This window comes from Oncorhynchus mykiss, chromosome 30 (genome assembly GCF_057628025.1).
Source record: "Oncorhynchus mykiss isolate SJ-2025 chromosome 30, ASM5762802v1, whole genome shotgun sequence".
NCBI lineage: Eukaryota > Metazoa > Chordata > Actinopteri > Salmoniformes > Salmonidae > Oncorhynchus > Oncorhynchus mykiss.
The window spans coordinates 40866073-40881237 of record NC_143051.1 but is presented as its reverse complement, the minus strand read 5'-3'; positions in this window follow the sequence as shown (position 1 = coordinate 40881237).

The window sequence follows — 15165 nt, the reverse complement described above, 5'->3', positions numbered from 1 at the left end:
GAGCCTGACCGCTCCGTCTGCCCCTTCTGCGGCGCCGTTTGGGTCGCCGGCTGGGATCCAATCCATTGTCCTGGGTGGTGGACCAAACAGAGGAGCCGCTTCGGGAAAGTCGTATTCCTGGTCGTAATGTTGGTGAGTTGACATTGCTCTTATATCCAATAGTTCCTGTATGTAATATAAGCTAATATTTCCTGGGGTAAGAATGTCAGAAATAACACATTAAAAAAAATACTGCATAGTTTCCTAGGAACGCGAAGCGAGCATCTCTGTCGATGCCGGAAGTTAGAGCATGCACAGACCAGCTGGCTGGTGTGTTTACGGACATATTCAATTAATCCTTATCCCAGTCTGCTGTTCCCACATGCTTCAAGAGGGCCACCATTGTTCCTGTTCCCAAGAAAGCGAAGGTAACAGAGCTAAATGACTAAATGAAGTGCTTTGAGACTAGTCAAGGACCATGTCACCTCCACCCTACCTGATACCCTAGACCCACTCTAATTTGCTTACCGCCCCAATAGGTCCACAGATGACGCAATCACAATCACACTGCCCTAACCCATCTGGACAAGAGGAATACCAATGTAAGAATGCTGTTCATCGACTACAGCTCAGCATTTAACACCATAGTACCCTCCAAACTCGTCATCAAGCTCGAGACCCTGGGTCTCGACCCCGCCCTGTGCAACTGGGTCCTGGACTTCCTGACGGGCCGCCCCCAGGTGGTGAGGGTAGGTAACAACATCTCCACTCAGCTGATCCTCATCAATGGGTTCCCACAAGGGTGCGTTCTCAGCCCTCTCCTGTACTCCCTGTTCACCCACGGCTGCGTGGCCATGTACGCCTTCAACTCAATCATCAAGATTACAGACGACACTACAGTGCTAGGCTTGATAACCAACAACGACGAGACGGCCTACAGGGAGGAGGTGAGGGCCCTCGTAGTCTGGTGTCAGGAAAATAACCTCACACTCAATGTCAACAAAACAAAGGAGATGATTGTGGACTTCATGAAACAGCAGAGGGAGCAGCCCACTATCCACATCGACGGGACAGAAGAGAAGAAGGTGGAAAGTTAAGTTCCTCGGCGTACACATCACGGACAAACTGAAATGGTCCACCCACACAGACGGAGTGGTGAAGAAGGCGCAGCAGCGCCTCTTCAACCTCAGGAGGCTGAAGAAATTCGGCGTGTCACCAAAAACACACAAACTTTTACAGATGCACAGTTTAAAGCATCCAATCGGGCTGCATCACCGCCTGGTACGGCAACTGCTCTGTTCACAACCGTAAGGCTCTCCAGAGGGTAGTGAGGTCTGCACAACGCATCCCTGGGGGCAAACTACCTGCCCTCCAGGACACCTACACCACCCGATGTCACAGGAAGGCCAAAAAAATCATCAAGGACAACAACCACCCAAGCCACTGTCTGTTCACCCTGCTATCATCCAGACGGCGAGGTCAGTACAGGTGCATCAAAGCGGAGACTGAGAGACTGAAAAACAGCTTATATCTCAAGGATGGTGAATTTTACTAAAGTAGGAGGAGGAGGCCGTACTGACCAAGATGCATGCTGGCCATTTCGGAGTGAAGGGCAAGTTTGACAAAATCAACCCAAGCTTCTTCAGACGTAGACTTGTCAAGGAGGTGGACTGCGGCAAGTGAAATAATCTTTTGTTTATCAAACACATTCTATTGTATTTGAATTTATTATGATATCAATTAATGTCATATCAGAGGACACAATGTTTAAATTTGTCACTTTGTGCTTATAGGTCAGTACCTCAAGCCTGCCAGAAGTTTGAGAGGGTGAAGACTGTGGTGCCGGAGTTGAAGCCCATCAAAGTTGTTTCACCATGATACATGATCGGAAAGTGTCCCAATTCAAATTTTGCCCTGATACAGTGGATATTTAGTCAGCCATTTAGTCAGCCACCAATTGTGCAAGTTCTCCCACTTAAAAAGATGACAGAGGCCTGTAATTTTCATCATAGGTACACTTCAACTATGACAGACAAAATTAGAAAAAAATCCAGAAAATCACATTGTAGGATTTTTTATGAATTTATTTGCAAATTATGGTGGAAAATAAGTATTTGGTCAATAAAAAAAGTTTCTCTCAATACTTTGTTATATACCCTTTGTTGGCAATGACAGAGGTCAAACGTTTTCTGTAAGTCTTCACAAGGTTTTCACACACTGTTGCTGGTATTTTGGCCCATTCCTCCATGCAGATCTCCTCTAGAGCAGTGATGTTTTGGGGCTGTTGCTGGGCAACACGGACTTTCAAATCATTCCAAAGATTTTCTATGGGGTTGAGATCTGGAGACTGACTAGGCCACTCCAGGACCTTGAAATGCTTCTTATGAAGCCACTCCTTCGTTGCCCGGGCGGTGTGTTTGGGATCATTGTCATGCTGAAAGACCCAGCCACGTTTCATCTTCAATGCCCTTGCTGATGGAAGGAGGATTTCACTCAAAATCTCACGATACATGTCCCCATTCCTTCTTTCCTTTACACGGACCAGTCGTCCTGGTCCCTTTGCAGAAAAACAGCCCCAAAGCATGATGTTTCCACCCCCATGCGTCACAGTAGGTATGGTGTTCTTTGGATGCAACTCAGCATTCTTTGTCCTCCAAACACGACGAGTTGAGTTTTTACCAAAAAGTTATATTTTGGTTTCATCTGACCATATGACATTCTCCCAATCTTCTTCTGGATCATCCAAATGCTCTCTAGCAAACTTCAGATGGGCCTGGACATGTACTGGCTTAAGCAGGGGGACACGTCTGGCACTGCAGGATTTGAGTCCCTGGCAGCATAGTGTGTTACTGATGGTAGGCTTTGTTACTTTGGTCCCAGCTCTCTGCAGGTCATTCACTAGGTCCCCTGTGTGGTTCTGGGATTTTTGCTCACCGTTCTTGTGATCATTTTGACCCCACGGGGTGAGATCTTGCGTGGAGCCCCAGATCGAGGGTGATTATCAGTGGTCTTGTATGTCTTCCATTTCCTAATAATTGCTCCCATAGTTGATATCTTCAAACCAAGCTGCTTATCTATTGCAGAGTCTTCCCAGCCTGGTGCAGGTCTACAATTTTGTTTCTGGTGTCCTTTGACCGCTCCTTGGTCTTGGCCGTAGTGGAGTTTGGAGTGTGACTGTTTGAGGTTGTGGACAGGTGTCTTTTATACTGATAACAGGTTCAAACAGGTGCCATTGATACAGGTAACGAGTGGAGGACAGAGGAGCCTCTTAAAGAAGAAGTTACAGTATTACGGTTTTCTTCTGGTGAAAGAGAGGCGGACCAAAAAGCAGCGTGGTTATTTATAAACATCTTTAATAAAGATGATAACGTGAACAATATACTTATACAAAACAAGAAAACGTGGAAAACGGAAAACAGTCCTAACTGGTGCAAAACACAGAGACAGGAACAATCACCCAGGAAATACCCAAAGAATATGGCTGCCTAAATATGGTTCCCAATCAGAGACAACGATAAACACCTGCCTCTGATTGAGAACCACTCTAGGCAACCATAGACTTTCCTAGACAACTCTACTAAACACAACCCCATAAATCTGATAAACCCCTAGACAAGACAAGACACATAAAATCACCCATGTCACACCCTGGCCTGACCAAAATAATAAAGAAAACACAAAATACTAAGGCCAGGGCGTGACAGTAGTACCCCCGCTCCCAAAGGTGGCGGCTCTGGCGCGGGACGTGGACCCCACTCCAACATAGTCTTAGTCTGCTTTCTTAGCGTCCTTAGAGTGGCGACCCTCGCCGCCGACCTTGGCCTACTAATCTTAACAAAGGGCCCCACTGGACTGAGGGGCAGCTCGGGACTGAGGGACAGCTCGGACTGAGGTAGCTCGGGACTGAGGGGTAGCTCGGGACTGAGGGGTAGCTCGGGACTGAGAGGAAGCTCGGGACTGAGAGGAAGCTCAGGCAGGTTGATGGCTCTGGCAGATCCTGGCTGACTGGTGGCTCTGGCAGATCCTGGCTGACTGGCAGCTCTAGCAGATCCTGGCTGACTGGTGGATCCTGGCTGAATGGCGGATCCTGGCTGAATGGCGGCTCCTGGCTGACTGGCGGCTCTGGCGGATCCTGGCAGACTGGCGGCTCTGGCGGATCCTGGCAGACTGGCGGCTCTGGCGGATCCTGGCAGACTGGCGGCTCTGGCGGATCCTGGCAGACTGGCGGATCCTGGCTGACTGGCGGCTCTGGCGGATCCTGGCGGCTCTGGCTGCTCCATGCTGACTGGCGGCTTTGGCTGCTCCATGCTGACTGGCGGCTCTGGCTGCTCCATGCTGACTGGCGGCTCTGGCAGCTCCATGCTGACTGGCGGCTCTGGCTGCTCCATGCTGACTGGCGGCTCTGGCTGCTCCATGCTGACTGGCGGCTCTGGCTGCTCCGTGCTGACTGGCGGCTCTGGCTGCTCCGTGCTGACAGGCGGCTCTGGCTGCTCCATGCTGACAGGCGGCTCTGGCTGCTCCATACAGACGGGAGACTCTGGCGGCTCATGACAGACGGGAGACTCTGGCGGCTCATGACAGACGGGAGACTCTGGCGGCTCATGACAGACGGGAGACTCTGGCGGCTCATGACAGACGGGAGACTCTGGCGGCTCATGACAGACGGGAGACTCTGGCGGCTCATGACAGACGGGAGACTCTGGCGGCTCATGACAGACGGGAGACTCTGGCGGCTCATGACAGACGGGAGACTCTGGCGGCTCATGACAGACGGGAGACTCTGGCGGCTCATGACAGACGGGAGACTCTGGCGGCTCATGACAGACGGGAGACTCTGGCGGCTCATGACAGACGGGAGACTCTGGCGGCTCATGACAGACGGGAGACTCTGGCGGCTCATGACAGACGGGAGACTCTGGCGGCTCATGACAGACGGGAGACTCTGGCGGCTCATGACAGACGGGAGACTCTGGCGGCTCATGACAGACGGGAGACTCTGGCGGCTCATGACAGACGGGAGACTCTGGCAGCGCTGGACAGGCGGGAGACTCCGGCAGCTCTGGACAGACGAAGCGCACTGCAGGCCTGGTACGTTGTGCTGGCACTGGTGGTACTGGGCTGAGGACACGCATAGGAAGCCTGGTGCGGGGAGCTGCCACCGGAGGGCTGGTGCGTGGAGGTGTTACTGGAAAGACCGGACCGTGCAGGCGCACTGGAGCTCTTGAGCACCGAGCCTGCCCAACCTTACCTGGTTGAATGCTCTCGGTTGCCCTGCCAGTGCGGCGAGGTGGAATAGCCCGCACTGGGCTGTGCAGGTGAACCGGGGACACCATGCGTAAGGCTGGTGCCATGTATGCCGGCCCAAGGAGACGCACTGGAGACCAGATGCGTAGAGCCGGCTTCATGGCACCTGGCTCGATGCCCACTCTAGCCCGGCCGATACGAGGAGCTGGTATGTACAGCACCGGGCTATGCACCCGCACTGGGGAACCCGTGCGCTCCACAGCATAACACGGTGCCTGCCCGGTCTCTCCAGCCCCCCGGTAAGCACAGGAAGTTGTCGCAGGTCTCCTACCTGGCTTCGCCATACTCCCTGTGTTCCCCCTCCCAATACATTTTTGGGGCTGACTCTCGGGCTTCCATCCACGCCGCCGTGCTCGTCTCTCCAACTCCATTCTCCTATAACCCTTCTCGCACTGCTCCAGCGAATCCCAGGCGGGCTCCGGCACTCTCCCTGGGTCGACCGTCCACCTGTCTATTTCCTCCCAAGTCGTATAGTCCTGACTTCGCTGCTCCTGCTGCCGCTGCCTGTCACCACGCCGCTTGGTTCTGTTGTGGTGGGTGATTCTGTTACGGTTTTCTTCTGGTGAAAGAGAGGCGGACCAAAACGCAGCGTGGTTATTTATAAACATCTTTAATAAAGATGATAACGTGAACAATATACTTATACAAAACAAGAAAACGTGGAAAACAGTCCTAACTGGTGCAAAACACAGAGACAGGAACAATCACCCACGAAATACCCAAAGAATATGGCTGCCTAAATATGGTTCCCAATCAGAGACAGTGATAAACACCTGCCTCTGATTGAGAACCACTCTAGGCAACCATAGACTTTCCTAGACAACTCTACTAAACACAACCCCATAAATCTAATAAACCCCTAGACAAGACAAGACACATAAATCACCCATGGCACACCCTGGCCTGACCAAAATAATAAAGAAAACACAAAATACTAAGGCCAGGGCATGACATACAGGTCTGTGAGAGCCAGAAATCTTGCAGGTTTGTAGGTGACCAAATACTTATTTTCCACCATAATTTGCAAATAAATAAATTAAAAATCCTACAATGTGATTTTCTGGATTTTTTTTCTCATTTTGTCTGTCATAGTTGAAGTGTACCTATGATGAAAATTACAGGCCTCTCTCATCTTTTTAAGTGGGAGAACTTGCACAATTGGTGGCTGACTAAATACTTTTTTGCCCCACTGTAAATTGTTTTGTAATGGTTGACCACAGCAGAGTTCAGTATTATAGAATGTGTGTGTGTGTGTGTCAGTATCCTTACAAATATGAAAATCTGCATACTGTATGGCACAGATATGGGTAAGAATAAAGTGATATTCTCTCTAACACTTTAAATGTGTTACGGTGCGTGAATGAGGACCCAAAAGCGAATCAACTTAAACAGAGCTTCTTTAATTACCAAACATAGGTAGGCTCAGATGGACCGGCAGATTCCGACAGGACAGGACAAGGTTACAGCAAACATGACGACAGTCTGGTTCAGGCATGAATGACACAAACAAACAAGAATCCGACAAGGACAGGAGCAGAAACAGAGAGAGATATAGGGACCTAATCAGAGGGAAAAAAGGGAACAGGTGGGGAACGGGGTGAATGGGTAGTTAGAGGAGACAAGGGACAGCTGGGGGAAAGCGGGGGAGAAAAGGTAACCTAACACGACCAGCAGAGGGAGACAGGGTGAAGGGAAAGGACAGAGACAAGACAACATGACAGTACATGACAGTACCCCCCCACTCACCGAGCGCCTCCTGGCGCACTCGAGGAGGAAACCTGGCGGCAACGGAGGAAATCATCAATCAGCGCACGGTCCAGCACGTCCCGAGAGGGAACCCAACTCCTCTCCTCAGGACCGTACCCCTCCCAGTCAACTAGGTACTGATGACCACGGCCCCGAGGACGCATGTCCAAGATCTTACGGACCCTGTAGATAGGTGCGCCCTCGACAAGGATGGGGGGGGGGGGGGGAAGACGAGCGGGGGCGCGAAGAACGGGCTTAACACAGGAGACATGGAAGACCGGGTGGACGCGACGAAGATATCGCGGAAGAAGAAGTCGCACTGCGACAGGATTAATGACCTGAGAGATACGGAATGGACCAATGAACCGCGGGGTCAACTTGCGAGAAGCCGTCTTAAGGGGAAGGTTCTGAGTGGAGAGCCAAACTCTCTGACCGCGACAATACCTAGGGCTCTTAGTTCTACGCTTATTAGCAGCTCTCACAGTCTGCGCCCTATAACGGCAAAGTGCAGACCTGACCCTCTTCCAGGTGCGCTCGCAACGTTGGACAAAAGCCTGAGCGGAGGGGACGCTGGACTCGGCGAACTGAGATGAGAACAACGGAGGCTGGTACCCGAGGCTACTCTGAAAAGGAGATAGCCCGGTCGCAGACGAAGGAAGCGAGTTGTGGGCGTATTCTGCCCAGGGGAGCTGTTCTGACCAAGACGCAGGGTTGCGAAAAGAAAGACTGCGTAAGATGCGACCAATAGTCTGATTGGCCCGTTCTGCTTGACCGTTAGACTGGGGGTGAAAGCCGGAAGAGAGACTGACGGAAGCCCCAATCAAACGGCAAAACTCCCTCCAAAATTGAGACGTGAATTGCGGACCTCTGTCCGAAACGACGTCTGACGGAAGGCCATGAATTCTGAAAACATTCTCGATGATGATTTGTGCCGTCTCTTTAGCAGAAGGAAGCTTAGCAAGGGGAATGAAATGAGCCGCCTTAGAGAACCTATCGACAACCGTAAGAATAACAGTCTTCCCCGCTGACGAAGGCAGTCCGGTGACAAAATCTAAGGCGATGTGAGACCACGGTCGAGAGGGAATAGGAAGCGGCCTGAGACGGCCGGCAGGAGGAGGGTTACCGGACTTAGTCTGCGCGCAGACCGAACAAGCAGCCACGAAACGACGCGTGTCATGCTCCCGGGTGGGCCACCAGAAACGCTGGCGAATGGAAGCAAGCGTACCCCGAACGCCAGGGTGGCCGGCTAACTTGGCAGAGTGAGCCCACTGAAGAACGGCCAGACGAGTAGGAACGGGAACGAAAAGAAGGTTCCTAGGACAAGCGCGCGGCGACGGAGTTTGAGTGAGTGCTTGCTTTACCTGCCTCTCAATTCCCCAGACAGTCAACCCGACAACACGCCCCTCAGGGAGAATCCCCTCGGGGTCAGTGGAGGCTACTGAAGAACTGAAGAGACGAGACAAAGCATCAGGCTTGGTGTTCTTAGAGCCCGGACGATAAGAAATCACGAACTCGAAACGAGCGAAAAACAGCGCCCAACGCGCCTGACGCGCATTAAGTCGTTTGGCAGAACGGATGTACTCAAGGTTCCTATGGTCAGTCCAAACGACAAAAGGAACGGTCGCCCCCTCCAACCACTGTCGCCATTCGCCTAGGGCTAACCGGATGGCGAGCAGTTCGCGGTTACCCACATCATAGTTACGTTCCGACGGCGACAGGCGATGAGAAAAATACGCGCATGGGTGGACCTTGTCGTCAGAGAGGGAGCGCTGAGAAAGGATGGCTCCCACTCCCACCTCTGACGCGTCAACCTCGACAACGAACTGTCTAGAGACGTCAGGTGTAACAAGGATAGGAGCGGATGTAAAACGATTCTTGAGGAGATCAAAAGCTCCCTGGGCGGAAACGGACCACTTAAAGCACGTCTTGACAGAAGTAAGGGCTGTGAGAGGAGCTGCCACCTGACCGAAATTACGGATGAAACGACGATAGAAGTTCGCGAAGCCGAGAAAGCGCTGCAGCTCGACGCGTGACTTAGGGACGGGCCAATCAATGACAGCTTGGACCTTAGCGGGATCCATCTTAATGCCTTCAGCGGAAATAACAGAACCGAGAAATGTGACGGAGGAGGCATGAAAAGTGCACTTCTCAGCCTTCACAAAAAGACAATTCTCTAAAAGGCGCTGGAGGACACGTCGAACGTGCTGAACATGAATCTGGAGTGACGGTGAAAAAATCAGGATATCGTCAAGGTAAACGAAAACAAAGATGTTCAGCATGTCTCTCAGGACATCATTGACTAATGCCTGAAAGACAGCTGGAGCGTTAGCGAGGCCGAAAGGAAGAACCCGGTATTCAAAGTGCCCTAACGGAGTGTTAAACGCCGTCTTCCACTCGTCCCCCTCCCTGATGCGCACGAGATGGTAAGCGTTACGAAGGTCCAACTTAGTGAAAAACCTGGCTCCCTGCAGGATCTCGAAGGCTGAAGACATAAGAGGAAGCGGATAACGATTCTTCACTGTTATGTCATTCAGCCCTCGATAATCTATGCAGGGGCGCAGAGACCCGTCCTTCTTCTTGACAAAAAAAAACCCCGCTCCGGCGGGAGAGGAGGAGGGGACTATGGTACCGGCGTCAAGAGCTACAGACAAATAATCTTCGAGAGCCTTACGTTCGGGAGCCGACAGAGAGTATAGTCTACCCCGGGGGGGGGTGGTTCCCGGAAGGAGATCAATACTACAATCATACGACCGGTGTGGAGGAAGAGAGGTGGCCCTGGACCGACTGAACACCGTGCGCAGATCGTGATATTCCTCCGGCACCCCTGTCAAATCACCAGGCTCCTCCTGTGAAGAAGAGACAGAGGAAACAGGAGGGATAGCAGACATTAAACATTTCACATGACAAGAGACGTTCCAGGAGAGGATAGAATTACTAGACCAATTAATGGAAGGATTATGACAAACTAGCCAGGGATGGCCCAAAACAACAGGTGTAAAAGGTGAACGAAAAATTAAAAAAGAAATGGTTTCACTATGATTACCAGAAACAGTGAGGGTTAAAGGTAGCGTCTCACGCTGAATCCTGGGGAGAGGACTACCATCCAGGGCGAACAAGGCCGTGGGCTCCTTTAACTGTCTGAGAGGAATGTCATGTTCCCGAGCCCAGGTCTCGTCCATAAAACAGCCCTCCGCCCCAGAGTCTATTAAGGCACTGCAGGAAGCTGACGAACCGGTCCAGCGTAGATGGACCGACAAGGTAGTGCAGGATCTTGAAGGAGAGACAGGAGTAGTAGCGCTCACCAGTAGCCCTCCGCTTACTGACGAGCTCTGGCCTTTTACTGGACATGAAGTGACAAAATGACCAGCGGAACCGCAATAGAGACAGAGGCGGTTGGTGATTCTCCGTTCCCTCTCCTTAGTCGAGATGCGGATACCTCCCAGCTGCATGGGCTCAGCACCCGAGCCGGCAGAGGAAGATGGTAGTGATGCGGAGAGGGAGGCGACGGAGAGCGCGAGCTCCTTTCCACGAGCTCGGTGACGAAGATCAACCCGTCTCTCAATGCGAATAGCGAGTTCAATCAAGGAATCCACGCTGGAAGGAACCTCCCGGGAGAGAATCTCATCCTTTACCTCTGCGCGGAAACCCTCCAGAAGACGAGCGAGCAAGGCCGGCTCGTTCCAGCCACTGGAGACAGCAAGAGTGCGAAACTCAATAGAGTAGTCTGTTATGGATCGATTGCCTTGACATAGGGAAGACAGGGCCCTGGAAGCCTCCTCCCCAAAAACAGATCGATCAAAAACCCGTATCATCTCCTCCTTAAAGTCTTGATACTGGTTAGTACACTCAGCCCTTGCCTCCCAGATTGCCGTGCCCCACTCACGAGCCCGTCCAATAAGGAGAGATATGACGTAGGCGACACGAGCAGTGCTCCTGGAGTAAGTGTTGGGCTGGAGAGAAAACACAATATCACACTGGGTGAGGAACGAGCGGCATTCAGTGGGCTCCCCAGAGTAACACGGCGGGTTATTGATTCTGGGCTCCGGAGATTCGAAAGCCCTGGAAGTGGCCGGTGGATCGAGGCGGAGATGGTGAACCTGTTCTGTGAGGTTGGAGACTTGGGTGGCCAGGGTCTCAACGGCATGTCGAGCAGCAGACAATTCCTGCTTGTGTCTGCCTAGCATCGCTCCCTGGATCTCGACGGCTGAGTGGAGAGGATCCGAAGTCGCTGGGTCCATTCTTGGTCGGATTCTTCTGTTACGGTGCGTGAATGAGGACCCAAAAGCGAATCAACTTAAACAGAGCTTCTTTAATTACCAAACATAGGTAGGCTCAGATGGACCGGCAGATTCCGACAGGACAGGACAAGGTTACAGCAAACATGACGACAGTCTGGTTCAGGCATGAATGACACAAACAAACAAGAATCCGACAAGGACAGGAGCAGAAACAGAGAGAGATATAGGGACCTAATCAGAGGGAAAAAAGGGAACAGGTGGGGAACGGGGTGAATGGGTAGTTAGAGGAGACAAGGGACAGCTGGGGGAAAGCGGGGGAGAAAAGGTAACCTAACACGACCAGCAGAGGGAGACAGGGTGAAGGGAAAGGACAGAGACAAGACAACATGACAGTACATGACAAAATGTTTGGGGTGGACCTCATCGGACCGTTCACGAAATCCAGCAATGGCAACAGCTAGTGTCTGACGGCGAACGATCACTTTACCAAGTGCGTGGAGGCCACACCATTAAGGTCAGTAAAGCAAGAGAACGTGCTTAACTCTAAATCACCTTCTGCAACCCATTAAAAAGGGTCCTTGTAACCAAAAATGTATTTCCGTTTTGTATGATACCTATCAAGGACGAGACTGGAGCCGCAGCTGTTGACTGAGGTAAACAATGCAATTGTATAAACAATTATTGCATATACTGTAGTCTTTCAAATTTGTGATTGACTATAATGTACTTTCAGATCACTGTTGATGAACCAGATCGGAACTCCTTTGAGGACCACATTCAAGCACAGACTGAGAAGGATGTGGAGGTTTTCGACCAGGTAAAAATTGTAATTTATTTTCTGGCCCTCGAAGAGATATGTAAGAAATGTATTTGTAATATGAAATATAATTGCATATATTCCTGTTATCAATCAAGGTGAGACTGAACATCGAAAAGGCAAAGGAGAAACAGAAGGAGAGCTACCGGAGGAGAATCAAGCAGACCAAGTGCAGGAGACATCCAGGCAAATTACTTGGTTTGGAAGAAGGAAGAAATTATGGCAAGACCTGGGGATCAGGCTATACCTTCCGAAACTGTTGAAAAGTGCATATCTCCCATTTACAACCCTGCACTAAGTCATACATTTTTTTCACAGTAAAGTTTAACCTGTGTTGCTTGTTTACGTCTGTCTCCTACCATGTTCCCTTTAACTAGATTGGAAAGCTGCCGCGGTCATCCCCCTCTTCAAAGGGGGAGACACTCTAGACCCAAACTGCTACAGACCTATATATCCTACCCTGCATCTCTAAGGTGTTCGAAAGCCAAGTTAACAAACAGATTACTGGCCTCCCGGGTGGCGCAGTGGTTAAGGGCGCTGTACTGCAGCGCCAGCTGTGCCATCAGAGAGACTCTGGCTCTGTCGTAACCGGCCGCGACCGGGAGGTCCATGGGGCGACGCACAATTGGCCTAGCGTCGTCCGGGTTAGGGAGGGCTTGGTCGGTGGGGATGTCCTTGTCTCATCGCGCACCAGTGACTCCTGTGGCGGGCCGGGCGCAGTGCACGCTAGCCAAGGTTGCCAGGTGCACGGTGTTTCCTCCGACACATTGGTGCGGCTGGCTTCCGGGTTGGATGCGCGCTGTGTTAAAGAAGCAGTGCGCCGGGCCTCCCGGGTGGCGCAGTGGTTAAGGGCGCTGTACTGCAGCGTCAGCTGTGCCATCAGAGTCCTGGGTTCGCGCCCAGGCTCTGTCGTAACCGGCCGCGACCGGGAGGTCCGTGGGGCGACGCACAATTGGCCTAGCGTCGCCCGGGTTAGGGAGGGCTTAGAACCAGCTGCCAGTGTTCACAGTGCTCAGGTGTTCGTTAAGCTACACAGCGATTATTATTATTTATGATCACAGATCATTGCACCTGTTCATAGCCCATCTGTATAAAGCCCATCTATCTACCTTATCCCCATACTGTATTTATTTATTTAGCTCATTTTGCACCACAGATCTCTACTTGCACATCCATCTTTTGCACATTTACCATTCCAGTGTTTAATTGCCATATTGTAATTACTTCGCTACCATGGCCTATTTATTGCCTTAACTCCCTTATTTGACCTAATTTCCACTCACTGTATATAGACTTTGTTTTCTTTTTTTCTACTGTATTATTGACTGTATGTTTTGTTCATTCCATGTGTAACTCTGTGTTGTTGTATGTGTCGAACTGCTATGCTTTATCTTGGCCAGGTCGCAGTTGCAAATGAGAACTTGTTCTCAACTAGCCTGTCTGGTTAAATAAAGGTGAAAAAAAAGAAGAAAAAAACTGCTCCTGTTCTCCAGGAGCTAGGGGTTCTGCCCAACACCCAGGACTGGATGCACCTGATGTCCTCCATTACCAACCACCCTGCAACTTTTTATTACATCATCTACAGATACTCTTATTGTCATGTTATTATATGCCAAGAAAGTGGTCTTGCTCTATCATACTGGGCACACAATATGTGAGATAACACTAGTACTGCAAACACTCAGAACAAAGATAGCAGGCCCTGGACTTTTCAGCCTCTCTCTTCAAGTCCCCCTTCCGAGACTGGCTGCCTGTTGAAAACAAGTGACAGGCATAACCTCCCACCCACACAGCAACCTCCTCTATATCCCACGCACCAGAATTTAGTATTTTAGTCTATGATTGCCATGTGAGTGTAAAAAAAATGGCACAACTGTACCCAAAACATATCAATGTTTATATATAAAAATCTTAAATACTACCAGGTTGGTTTTCACAGCTGTTTCACCAGGTGTTCATTATTGTAAGTTGTAAGGTTTCCTTTGAGGGTATTTATTAGTTCCAGCAGCCTAGTGGTTAGTGTTGGACTAGTAACCGAAAGGTTGCAAGATCGAATCCCCAAGCTAACAATCTGTCATTCTGCTCCTGAACAAGGCAGTTAACCCACTGTTCCTATGCCAATCATTGAAAATAAGAATTTGTTCTTAACTGACTTGCCTAGTTAAATAAAGTTTTTTTTATTTTTATAAATAAATATCCTAGGACCTACAATAGATACATATATATTCAACATCAAGGGTGTACTAATGAGCTATGCAAGAAATTATATTATTTCAGTGTAATAATAGGGCAGGTTAAAATACTGACTTTGTAATCTGTAAGGTAAGTAACATTAATGTGTCAAGCAGATTACATTTTCTTAGCTATTTCCGAAATGTAGTAACATTTAAGACATGGATGTTATGTTGTTAACAAGATGCCCAAAAGTAGTTAGAAGTAATGTTTTCATTTTATTAGCTAAACACAACTCGTTGAAACAGCTACATTTTTGCGGAAATCAGCCTTATTTGCATAGCAGGGATGAAAAGAACATAATTTAGACATGTAATGATCTCCAAAATTCAAATCATTAGATCATCATACCATTGATACAGCAATGAAAGTGACCGTGGGACACTTTTTGGCTGGGGGCCATTATTTGGCATGACAGGCCCACAACCTCCAGGGGACCAACAACCCCCCAAAACAATGTCTGTTGGCCCTTACAAAAAAATATAGCAGTTTTAAAACTGCAATTAAAGTGCAGTAACTACAGTCGACTGTGGTATTGTGGACACAGTAATTGTGGAATAACTGCAGTGTTCTGTAATTATACTGCACTCTGACTGCAGTTACACAGCAAAATTACTGCAGTAAAAAAAAAAAAAATTTTAGACGCAGTATTTCTTTGACAGAAACTTTTTTGGTAATGTGGGGCTGTGGAGCTCAGGGGTCCCCGTGCATGTGCACAACATGCTCATTAGTAAAGTTAGGCTGCTGATTTCAATTGCACTAGACACTGTGCTTGACTCTGCCATGAGCTCACCGGAGCTGAGTACCAGCACCCCAAATGTTATACTCCTTGAGCTTCTGTTTCTCTTA